Here is an 11,481-nt window from a genome sequence, read left to right as displayed (position 1 = left end):
GAATACTTTTTGTTCACTTGGCGATAAAATGTAGCGTATTTGTTGACATGTGTGAACGATGTTGATATTTACCACTAAATCAAACCCAAAACGCATTTGCTGTATTAAAATTCGCTGTTTAACACAAACTATAGTCAACCCTCTACTTAAATTTGAATTTCCAACCTTAAATTCGAGCTGCTTTTGACAAAATTTGCAAAAAACGGCATTGCCTTGTGTACAGAGTCTAGCAAAGAAAACAAATTCAAGTGAACGGGGTGTAGTAGTTTAATGTACAGGGTTTAGTAGATGTGTACAGTGTCTAGCAGTCACATATTTTTTAAAGTATAGTCTTTTATATTATTTTTAATTGGAAATAATCTCATTTCAGACTAAACATGGATAAATTAGAGGACGATATAGAGTTATTTGGTAAATAATTTAACTTTTTAGTATTTTTGAGCCTAAAATATAACTACATTTAATTCTTATTGTCAGATCATCACAACCATAAGATGAATAGTGTCTGTCGGTATTTATAAGACATGTTGAGGAGTCTTCTGACCAACTCGCTGAATGGAAAAGGTCCGACTGGGGATTTATATATATACAAGTATAACTAACCTACACATAAGACATGAGGACGATAGTTGATCAGACACTTAAAAGATTATGCACAAATGTCATTTTCTACAAAACAATATTAGCACTGTCTATAAAACAGTTTTAGCCGCCTTATATAAGCTATTAGTCGACTTAGAATTTAGATACTTGAGATACCGTTCCTCTGCTACAATTTGTTGTATAGTACACATTCTTCTAGATGACCACTGTCTTTAAATGGATAAATCACAGCTGGTAGAATCTGTACTAACTCTGCAAATGTGTTATCTTCTTGAGATAAGTCCAATGTACAGAACATTGTCAGCCTTTGTGGAAGAATCATCAGATGTACAGAATTCATTTTCATTGAGATTGCCAAATTTTATTGGCGTCCGCGCCGAAGCGCGGCGCCTCTTATGGAATGAAATCAGATTTTGTGAAAGGGCGACAGCAACTTCTCGAGCCTTTTAGTCGGTCATAATAAAAGCCGATCATTCCGATCGGTATGAGGGTGCTTGATTATTAATTAAAAATGAAATGTCGCGATATGTACAATGAATAGCGAACTGGAGAATTTCGCAATGCAAATATTTTCAAATGAAATAACCTTTTCCGTCAATAAATCGCGCTCTTCGGGTTTTTTTTAATTTATCATTTTGTAGTACACAGTGGGTTATTATGGTATGTTATTGTTGTACACGGACTTAACAGCAGGGAATAAATCCGTGATGTGTCCGAAAGCTGTAAATAGAATGATGAGTTGATGACCTAAATATTCCGAAAATCTATTTATAGAGGGATGTACTCCTATCGGTATTTCCCGGTCTCTCCCGGTCTATTTTGACCGGGATTTACTAGTGACCGGCGAATAGTATCACACGTTTATTGTCCGGTCTCTCCCGGTTTTGGAGTAGATGTTTGATATCGTTACAGAACAGAACAAATATTTTAACAGATAAATAAGCTTTTTTCCCAAAATGAATGTTTGTCACTTAGTTTGGTTACAATTATTAATGAACACAGATCAACTCCTAAATTTATTGATTATTATTATACATAAACATACAAATTCGAAAAAATACCAACAACAACAACAATTGCATGTTTCATTTTATCTATATGAGATAAAAACAATAAATATGTACAATAATTGAGAAAAAAGGTACATTTTTATGGTATTAATATGACACTATCAATTTTGAAACATTTTATTTAATTTGTTATTCGTGTTTAGTAAAGATTCCGAGGAATTATTCAAAGTTACAAATTAGATTTTATGAATTATTCAATTGATTGATAATTTAAAAAATGATAAAGAAAAATACAAATGTACATGTACATGGTTTAAGAATAAACAATATTATATATTAAAAGATTAGCCATAATTTACTGACTTTTTCCATTTAAGTTTTGACTTATAATCGTCGGTCAATATGACAATTGAATTCTTAAAATTTATCTTACAATTTTAATAAAAAAAGAGTAGTAAACATAAAAACTCAGTATTAAAATAGCACATAAAACACAAAAAAGAAAAGAAAACAATATCCATAAAATCTGTATTTTTTTAATTAAAATTAATAGATATTACAATTATTGTATAATAAACAATTGTGCTCAACATGATCAACATGGTAATATAACCAGTGTCACATTTTTACAAAGTGTGAACAGATACCTTAATTAAGAGGGGGTCTTCGCTAATAGCGATAACATAATAAGGGACAATTACACAAGTGTGGTGTTGATCATGCGTTACACATATGGATAATAAATGATTGTATACATGTATATCCGTTGCTATTAATAACCACGATCATAAAGAAATAACAAGTAATATTCTAATCTCTAGCATGCCAATCAAAGTTCATAATGAACAATGTCTTTCGTCCGCTCATTCATAAGTGATATACAATTCTGGTAAAAACCATTGAGTTTAAAAGAATAACTTGTCTTCATATGTCTACTAGATCATCTTCATTTGATGCATTTCTTGCTTGGATGCCCTTTGATGCTTTGCATCAATGCTTTTCTTGTGATTTTCTTGAATGGACTATCCTTTGGTACATTGTTCCTTTTAGAAATGTGAATTTTCTTATTTTTGTCATCAATAGCTTTTGTTCGACCTTGTTCTGAACATAACTCTGCGGTCACTTTGTAGTTAATGATTTTACCAAAGCTCATATTTTTTGTTTTTTTTCAATGAAGTCTTAAGACCAGTAAACTAATAAACCAATATAACAAGTTTAGATCAAGTTTAGTTCACAATGCAAAACTCGACCATGGTTTGATATTCTTTAAGACAAATTATAGAATTTGTTGTAATGTGCTACCCATATGGATTGAATTTGTGGTCTTTTGAGTTTAAGCATAAAACGTGGTCTAGCAGGACGGAAACTGCAATTAATATACATGTTGCGTAACATGTTTATTATTTAATTAAACATTTTTATCCTTTATCAAATTAAAATAATTCACTTCACAATCCCACGGTAGGGAATCACGTGACTTTTACGGTTACGCGTACAGACAATATGGCGGCCTAAAATCCTCGCTTCACATGTGTTTTTCAGGTAATTCTTTACTATATCCCTTTTACTTACATACGAGACCTGTTGCAGCCTACGCGGAATAAAGAATTGTTGCCGCCTATACCTTATTTTCCACCCCTGTGCTCATAGCTTTTACAAACACTCAAAAATTCAACAGAAATTTTCAATGTGAACAATTATATTTCGGGTAACATTCACGCAAAATTTGTATTTTTTATGAATTTGATTAAACTACGTCGAGTTAGCAAAGAGAAAATATTCATAGAATTTCTTTATTTGAAAATGTAAATATTAGGCATGTTAAATGTTGACTGGTCATTTTCTATTCCATTACACGAGAGAAAAATGATTTGGGTAACTCCCACGCATACTTTTATTATTGATAACTCCCACGCAATATTTTATGTGCAGGCAATATCTATGCAGGTTGTAGCCTAGATATTGATTGAAAAAAAATCATGATTGATGCATTTAGCATCAAACTTTCATAGAATTTTGAATAATATTAAAAATACCGCCAATAGTCCTTGAAAGAAGTAACCCAGCAGGCACATCAACGGTGAACAACGTTGAAGTATGGTCAGATTTCAACGTTGAAATAACGCTAGATTTATGTTCAAATTTGAAAGTTTAAAAAACGTTGAAGTTCAACGTTGGCACAACGTTGAAGTTTCAATGTCATTTCAACATACTTTAATATAAAAATAAAGCTAAGTACTGTACGTAACAGAGTTTAACAAAAAAAATCAAGACACTATTAAATACTTCAGCTATTTTATTTCAAAACTTCAGTTCAAGTGTAGCTTAAATTCAAACGATTTAAGAAGTCCTTTTAGTTTAACAATTAAGCTACAATCTGTTCCAATCTACCACTAGTTCTTCTTCTAGAGCTCTCTTGGTATGTCTAAAGTGTGTCATGATGGTGTTTGAATACTTCTACTGCTTCTGCAAATAAAATAAGAAGTTACTAGTTAACTTAGTGATTTGTTTTATCTTAAAATGCTTATCTTCTAAGATTTAAATAATAAAAAAGCATAGAAATTAAGATACAGCTGAAGTTTCATATTGACAATAAATTATGTTCACTAAACAACAAAACTTTTTAAAAAGAAGCTATTTAAGTCTGACCTATTATTGGTAAGAAAAACTTTCCCAAGAACAGTCCTTTCCATGTTAAATTTATGGTATAGAAGCTACAGCTGTAATACTCTAAATTTCAGCCAGGACCAGGATCTAGAATATAAATTAAACTTATTATTCCCTAAAAATTCACGGCAATTAAACTTAAAATTTAACGCTCAACTTTATTATTTAACCACAAACAGTTTAATCAATATTTATTTTGAAATTGCAATGGATTTAATGTATTTTTCAAACTAATTCACATTTAATTTTACTCTGACTAAGATATAAAATTAATACAGTTAAATTGACGATCGTCTTGGGGCGTAAATTATATGGGGCGAACAACACTTCATCTGCTTATAGGTTACAATAATATGATAAATAAATAGAGAATAATAGGTTGGTGCCGTGGATGGAAAAGTTTATCTGGCGAGGCGGAGGAATTTATTGGGTGAGCCGAAGGCGAACCCAATAAATTCCGGAGCAGAGCCAGATAAACTTTCTCCATCCACGGCACCAATCTATTATTCTATTTATCCTGTCACCGTTTTTTTAAAGAATTTTATTAGGCAAACTACATTTAATCACGCTATCGGAAATGTTTGTATATAAACAAAGAAGGCCCTAATTATTCTACAACAATGCACTCGCCGTTCTTATTATCTCCCTGTGTATTTTCACATTGAGGGCGATTTAACGACAGTTTTTATATTTTTTCTTGAAAAGTAGGCCGGCAAACATGCATACCACGTGATCAAGTGCCGTAGATCAGTAAAAATATACGGCACCTTGTTATCGGGCCGAAATTGATACAAGTGACAGGATAAATTTCAAAAAGGCATGGCTTGTAAAATCATAAATTGCCAAGGACATCAATAACTTCGCGTAAGGCCTCCCAAACCCAAAGCATTCAATTAGGTCGCGTTTTGATACAAAAGTCTCAAATATTAGAAGGAGGTTTTGTATTTCTGTTTTTATTAGTAAAATTACAGTTGTCATTTTTCATATTTTGCAGATATGGAAGGTTCCATCTCGGATATTGTTTGTGATAAATGTGGGAAACATTTCATTCACGGATAGGTCTCAAATATTGACCACATGAACAGTCTACACGGCACAGGACCTTATAAATGTATGTTAAATACAGACACTAATTTGAAAAAAAGTTGGTTTCATAAAAGACTAAGTGATAAAATGACATGAATGTCTTTAAAATCTTAATATAACGAATAACATAAAATGCCATACCTGTCACGTTTCGATTTGCCACAACATTTACAAGGTCCTGTGCCGAGTAGCCAGTTTATGTGGTCATTAAGACAAATGTTGTCCAACATTATCCACAAACAATATCCGAACTGGAACCGCCCATATCTGCAAACTATAAAAAAATGACAACTGTAATTGTGCTTAAACTGAAATCGACCTCCTTCTTATATTTGAGACTTGTATTTTAATTTCTGCGATTAATTCATCTATATCGAAACTTCATTTAATATATTCACGTGAGTATGTATTCTGCTATCCATAGGGGCTTTATTCTATCCAGGACTATTGGCGGTATTTTTAATATTATTCAAAATTCTTTGAACGTTTAAGGCTAAATGCATAAATCATGATTTTGCTCAATCAATATCTAGGCTATAACCTGCATAGATATTGCTTGCCCATAAAATATTGCGTGGAAGTTATCAACAATAAAAGTACGCGTGGGAGTTACCCAAATCATTTTTCTCTCGTGTATTGGAATAGAAAATGACCAGTCAACATTTAACATGCCTAATATTTACATTTTCAAATAAAGAAATTTTATGAATATTTTCTCTTTGCTTACTCGACGTCGTTTAATCAAATTCATAAAGAATACAAATTTTGCGTGAATGTTACCCGAAATATAATTGTTCACATTGAAAATTTCTGTTGAATTTTTGAGTGTTTGTAAAAGCTATGAGCACAGGAGTGGAAACTAAGGTATAGGCGGCAACAATTCTTTATTCCGCGTAGGCTGCATCAGGTCCCGCATGTAAGTAAAAGGGATATAATAAAGAATTACCTGAAAAACACATGTGAAGCGAGGTTTTTAGGCCGCCATATTGTCTGTACGCGTAACCGTAAAAGTCACGTGATTCCCTACCGTGAATCCATGCTCCCGACATTGATCGTTTTCTTCATCAGCGTACGTGTAAATGCTCCGGTACTGAATTTATTTTGCAGAAAATGACGTTCGTTTACCTACTACACCCCGTACACTCGCTAACACTTTTCCATCAACACCCTGTACACATCCGTGCTAGACCCTGTACACAAGGCAAAGCCGTTTTTTGCAAATTTTGTCAAAAGCAGCTCGAGTTGAAGGGTGAAAACTCAAATATAAGTAGAGGGATGACTACAATTTGTAATAACGGCGGAATTTGATACAGCAAATGCGCTTTGGGCTTGATTTTATGGTAAATATGAACATCGTTCGCAAATGTCAACAAGTACGCTACAATTTATCACCAATATATCAAAAAGCATTCAATTTGCAGACAAAAGAAAATACTGTTCTAAAACCAGAAACATTTAGCTTCACAAAATTGTTTAGTTTGGAAAAATCGATGAAAGTTATGATGAAGAAATAAGTTAAAACATTACCTTGGGTGTACACGTTGTGCAGCTTTCTACTTTCGTTTTCTGTGTTTTTAGTGGCTATATCCGGTGGACGCTGTACAACAGTGATAAAGCTATGTTAAGCAAGGACAATTAGCCTAGTCGTTTACCTGAAACATTCGCTGAATCTTGTAGATTTCATCACCTCATATTTAGCGGTAATTTTCACGGTGTTTGACCACTAATAAAATTAAATTTGTGCTGGCCACTTGTTAATTACAGTATATGACACCTTCGCTCATGAAGCCCCTGGGGGTAAATAATTAATCTTTTAATTGATCAAAATTATTGCCGATAACAGTTTGTTGGAAGGGGCACATAGATATACCAATCAAAGGATTAGTGTCACCATTGCAATGTGGTAAGGGGATAATCGTTCGTTATAAGTGTTCTAGACTAGTTTATAAAAACTTGACAATAAAATTATATAAAAATGTAAAATTTCTTGCATCAAAGTAGATTATTTTAGATTTTTTTTACCGGGACATAAAACATCTCCGGGACAGACACCTTATTTCCGGGACTTTACCGGACATCCGGGACGTTATGGCATGTATGCATTTATATATGGTGAAAAGTCACTGGAAACAAAAAACTAAATGTATTAAACAGTATCAATTTGGAATGTATAGTATCACCATTTCTCATTTGCAAGCAGATAAGGTAATCAAAATAAAATGTATCCAGACAGGGCATTTTTTGTCAAAATTGTGAAGGGGCCTGGGCCTGTTCATTTTGTGAAAAAAAGCGCGATATGTCATAAAATTGTGAAAAAAAATGACATATTACTTGGCATTTCACGACATTTTGAAACCGGAAACGGTTGATTATAATTTCTGACCTGTGTAAAATCTGCTTCAAGTTGGTACTTTAACCCGGTTAACATGCGCAAAAACCATTTAACTTGATTAAAACTATTTCTGTGTTATTGCAATTGGCGTAAATCAAGTTTTACCAGAAGGTAAACAATGTATTTCGAAGACAAAGTCCCAATATTTTGTGAAATCTCTTTTGAAATTGTGAATTTTTTTCTGCCGCTTTGTGAAAAAAAGTGCAATTTTGAATTGTGAAGGGGCCTTATATCAGCCCCTGTTATAGAAGGAAAAAAAGCCCTGCCAGATTTTTTCTGTTTGCAACAATAATGTAATAAAAATGCATGTTTTATTTGTTATAGAATAATGTCTGGATCTAGGCAGCCACATTAAATGGCTGTTTAGAAAGTACAGAACAGTGAATGAAACCATTCAGTTCCTTGCACATCAAAGGACAGAGTATACATTGCTATCTTTATACGGGGAAGTCAAAGTCCGGGCCCGCTGGCTTTGGCTTGCCCAGCTATAGACTACACGTGTATATTTAAAAAAAAATTCAAAATTAAATGTAACTCAATGATAAAAGGCGGTGTATTCCGATTACGGAACAAATCTCAACTTTTCGGATTAATAATAATCGTCGAGTGTTCCGAGTGAAAACTGAAGTGGGTACATATAATACCGAATGACACCTTTAAAACAGAAAAATGAAAGGATTTTTTTACCGACTTCCCCGTTCATAGGCTTTGCCTAATTTCATATTAACATTACTGGTCGGAGAGATAACTCCGACGCATAGATAACCCCGACACTTGATAAATATAATTGTTATAACTTTGTTTTACAACAAACAAGGACATGGTCACCTAAAAGTATAGGAGCAGGACAGAATGTGATGATTTGTTATAATTTGGTAAACTTTTTAATGTTTTTATAAATAACCTAAACTTTTCATAGGCAGAACTGCTTCAAAACGTTCTTTTTACTAAATTACAATAAGGTAGTTAGAATTGTATTGACCACAGGCCACTGGTTTGGGAAAGATTTTTGAAAAATTGTTTAAATATTCACAAAAACTAGATAAAACATATAAAATGTAAAAATAAAATATTGATGCAGATTTTCCAGTCATTTTTTACTAAAGAAATTAAGTGTTGACTTTATCTACTGTTGTGGGGTAAAAATACCATGTTTTGTATACCTCTTTCAGGACCCCAAAGAAGTAACAGATTCAATTTTCATGCATTATTTTTGAAGTATATTGTAAAGTCTTTGAACTGAACTTTGTTTAGGTGGTTCAATATTAAAAATATACACGAAGATTATTAAGATATTGCAAAAAATATGTGATTTAGTGTCGGAGTTATCTCTCCAACCAGTATGTTATTTTGGGTATACTAATAGTTTCATATGAATAAATAGTATTTTATTGCAACTATATTAATTATTACACATGAAGAATTTTACAACTTAAGTTCAGGATATGTGACCAGGCTGTAAAAATATGCAAAAATAACGTGACGTATGGTTTGTAAAATAAATTTAGCCTTGATGTATATCATTATGTGCGGATCAAGAAAGAGAGCGACTCGCATTTAACAGAATCTCTGTTCCATTAGATTATCGCAATCCGGTCAACTCGTCCCCTGGTCAACTCGTCCTCTGGTCAACTCGTCACCTTTTTGGTCAACTCGTCCCCTACTTTTGGTCAACTCGTCCTCAAAGAGTCAACTCGTCCCTAATATGGTCAACTCGTCCCCTACTTTCGATCTATTCGTCACTATTATGTTGTAAATCAATGTCTTTAAATAGTTCTTTTATGGTAAATTAATAATGAATTTGATTGATATAGAAATATTAATAAAATAAAGTCTTTTTTACGTTAAATTTTAATGATCTTTATCTAAGCGCACGTGCATTGCTTTGATGTAAAACTACAAAGACAGGTAAGTTTGCAAACATTCAATTAATGTTTTATTAATCGGAGTTTTAATGATAATTAAAACTATAATTAGGTCCAACTCTGCTTTTTACCGCCTCCCTGAATGGATTAAGACTGACGACAGATTAACAGGAAATAGAAGTGCTAAAACTTTATGTCGGTGCGTATTGATCTCATTATAGAAGGATCGTGTCAATTAAAAACATGATAATTGTTTGTTGTGAAATTGTCAATTTATTCTTAAAATCACATTTGCGTTGTACGTTATAACAACATTGGATTATTTTTTATAGTGCATATTAATCATTTCTTAGAATTCCATATTGTTGGATTATAGACTGCGTGTGAACGGTGTATGTGACAATTTTAATTATTTGTGTTGTTGATTGTGACTTTTTTTTATTTATTTGTGTCGTTAATTGTGACAATGTACCCCTGCATTGATTGTAGGAAACATGTGCGGAAGAATCAGCAAGCACTTCAGTGTGAGCGCTGTGAACACTGGCAACACAGAAGTTGTAATACAGGTTAGTCATTTGTGATAAATAAAAATAAAAATTGTAAAAGAAGTTTTATTTGTTATTATTATTATTTTTTTGTAAAGGGTATAAAGCCATATTTTATGAATTTATTAAGTTTCTGAGTTTTTAAAATTGCTTTTCATTGTTATATTATGGCCCATTATCATAGGAGTTGTATACATACATGCTTTTTGAAAGAGTTAGTATTTTTTTCCATTATTTTTTTTTAAATAAAAAATCCGTACATTGATATTTGCAGTGGATATTAACTGATTGAAAACCTGATTGAAAACATAAAGTAATTACCAAATATTCAATTGCCATCTCCAGGGACAGACGCACCAGCTGTGGGACAGGTACAGGAATGGGGAGTTGTCATCAACGGGACTTCTAAGAGAATTCGGAAACTTATATAAGCCCCAAGAGTCGTAAGATGTCAAAAAAAGACAATGAAATATGTGGATGAAAAAAACAATGAAAGTGTGAAAGTGAAAGTGAATATATATGACATAATATTGACAAAAAGACATACAATATGATATTTTATCATTGCATATAAAACATGTTTTTATACATTAAATGTTATTGCTATTGATCGTCTTCGTGTTGATTTTTCTGTATGTAATTTAATCAGAATTATGCATATATATCCTTATTATTAGATAAAACTCCAAATATTCGCATACAAAAAGCGTCAAAATATGTCCAATTCAGTAATTTTATAATATATTATTTTAACAGTCTATAATAATTTATGAAATATATGAAAAACAAATAGTAATAAAATATAGGGGACGAGTTGTGGGACGAGTTGACCAGGGTACGAGTTGTCCAAGGGACGAGTTGACCAAAAAGGTTACGAGTTGACCAGAGGACGAGTTGACCAGGGGACGAGTTGACTCTGAATCAGATTATCAACATTAGGTTATTTGTTAAAACAATTATAAATATCAAGATTTTAAATAAGCTAGATTTATTGACACCCATTGGCAAAAATTAAGTGAATAATCATATCAATCTAAGTGTACGATGCTTACTTGGTACAAAAAGAAAAAAATCTAGATACAAAAAGAAAAACAAACAGTGCCCCACCTTTCCTAAATTCTGATCTGCAATTTGTTTCACTCTCAGAAAATTCTTGCGTAAGTTTTCCTTTTTGAACATTTTTATTGATCCTTTTCAACTAAATCCACTATTAAAAATTATCCAGCCATCTTCTGAGATGTCAAAAAATTGGATAAATTCTTCCGGAATCATAATCGATGAAAACATGATTCCTGACTTTGTTCCCCGGAAGT

The 11,481-nt window shown here is 32.4% G+C and overlaps 1 long non-coding RNA gene across 1 annotated transcript; it reads right to left on the bottom strand.

The window, feature by feature from the left end:
• Positions 1-3,649: 3,649 nt before the first annotated feature.
• Positions 3,650-6,395, bottom strand: LOC132758272 (uncharacterized). The gene is made up of 3 exons (XR_009629555.1): positions 5,508-6,395; positions 4,263-4,367; positions 3,650-4,079 (listed from the first exon to the last, which is right to left on the bottom strand). It is a non-coding gene; the product is annotated as an uncharacterized LOC132758272 (long non-coding RNA).
• Positions 6,396-11,481: the final 5,086 nt, after the last annotated feature.

This window comes from Ruditapes philippinarum, unplaced genomic scaffold (assembly GCF_026571515.1).
Source record: "Ruditapes philippinarum isolate M1 unplaced genomic scaffold, ASM2657151v2 ctg18196_1_1_1_1, whole genome shotgun sequence".
NCBI classification, from domain to species: domain Eukaryota; kingdom Metazoa; phylum Mollusca; class Bivalvia; order Venerida; family Veneridae; genus Ruditapes; species Ruditapes philippinarum.
This window is presented reverse-complemented; position numbering and strand designations above follow the sequence as displayed.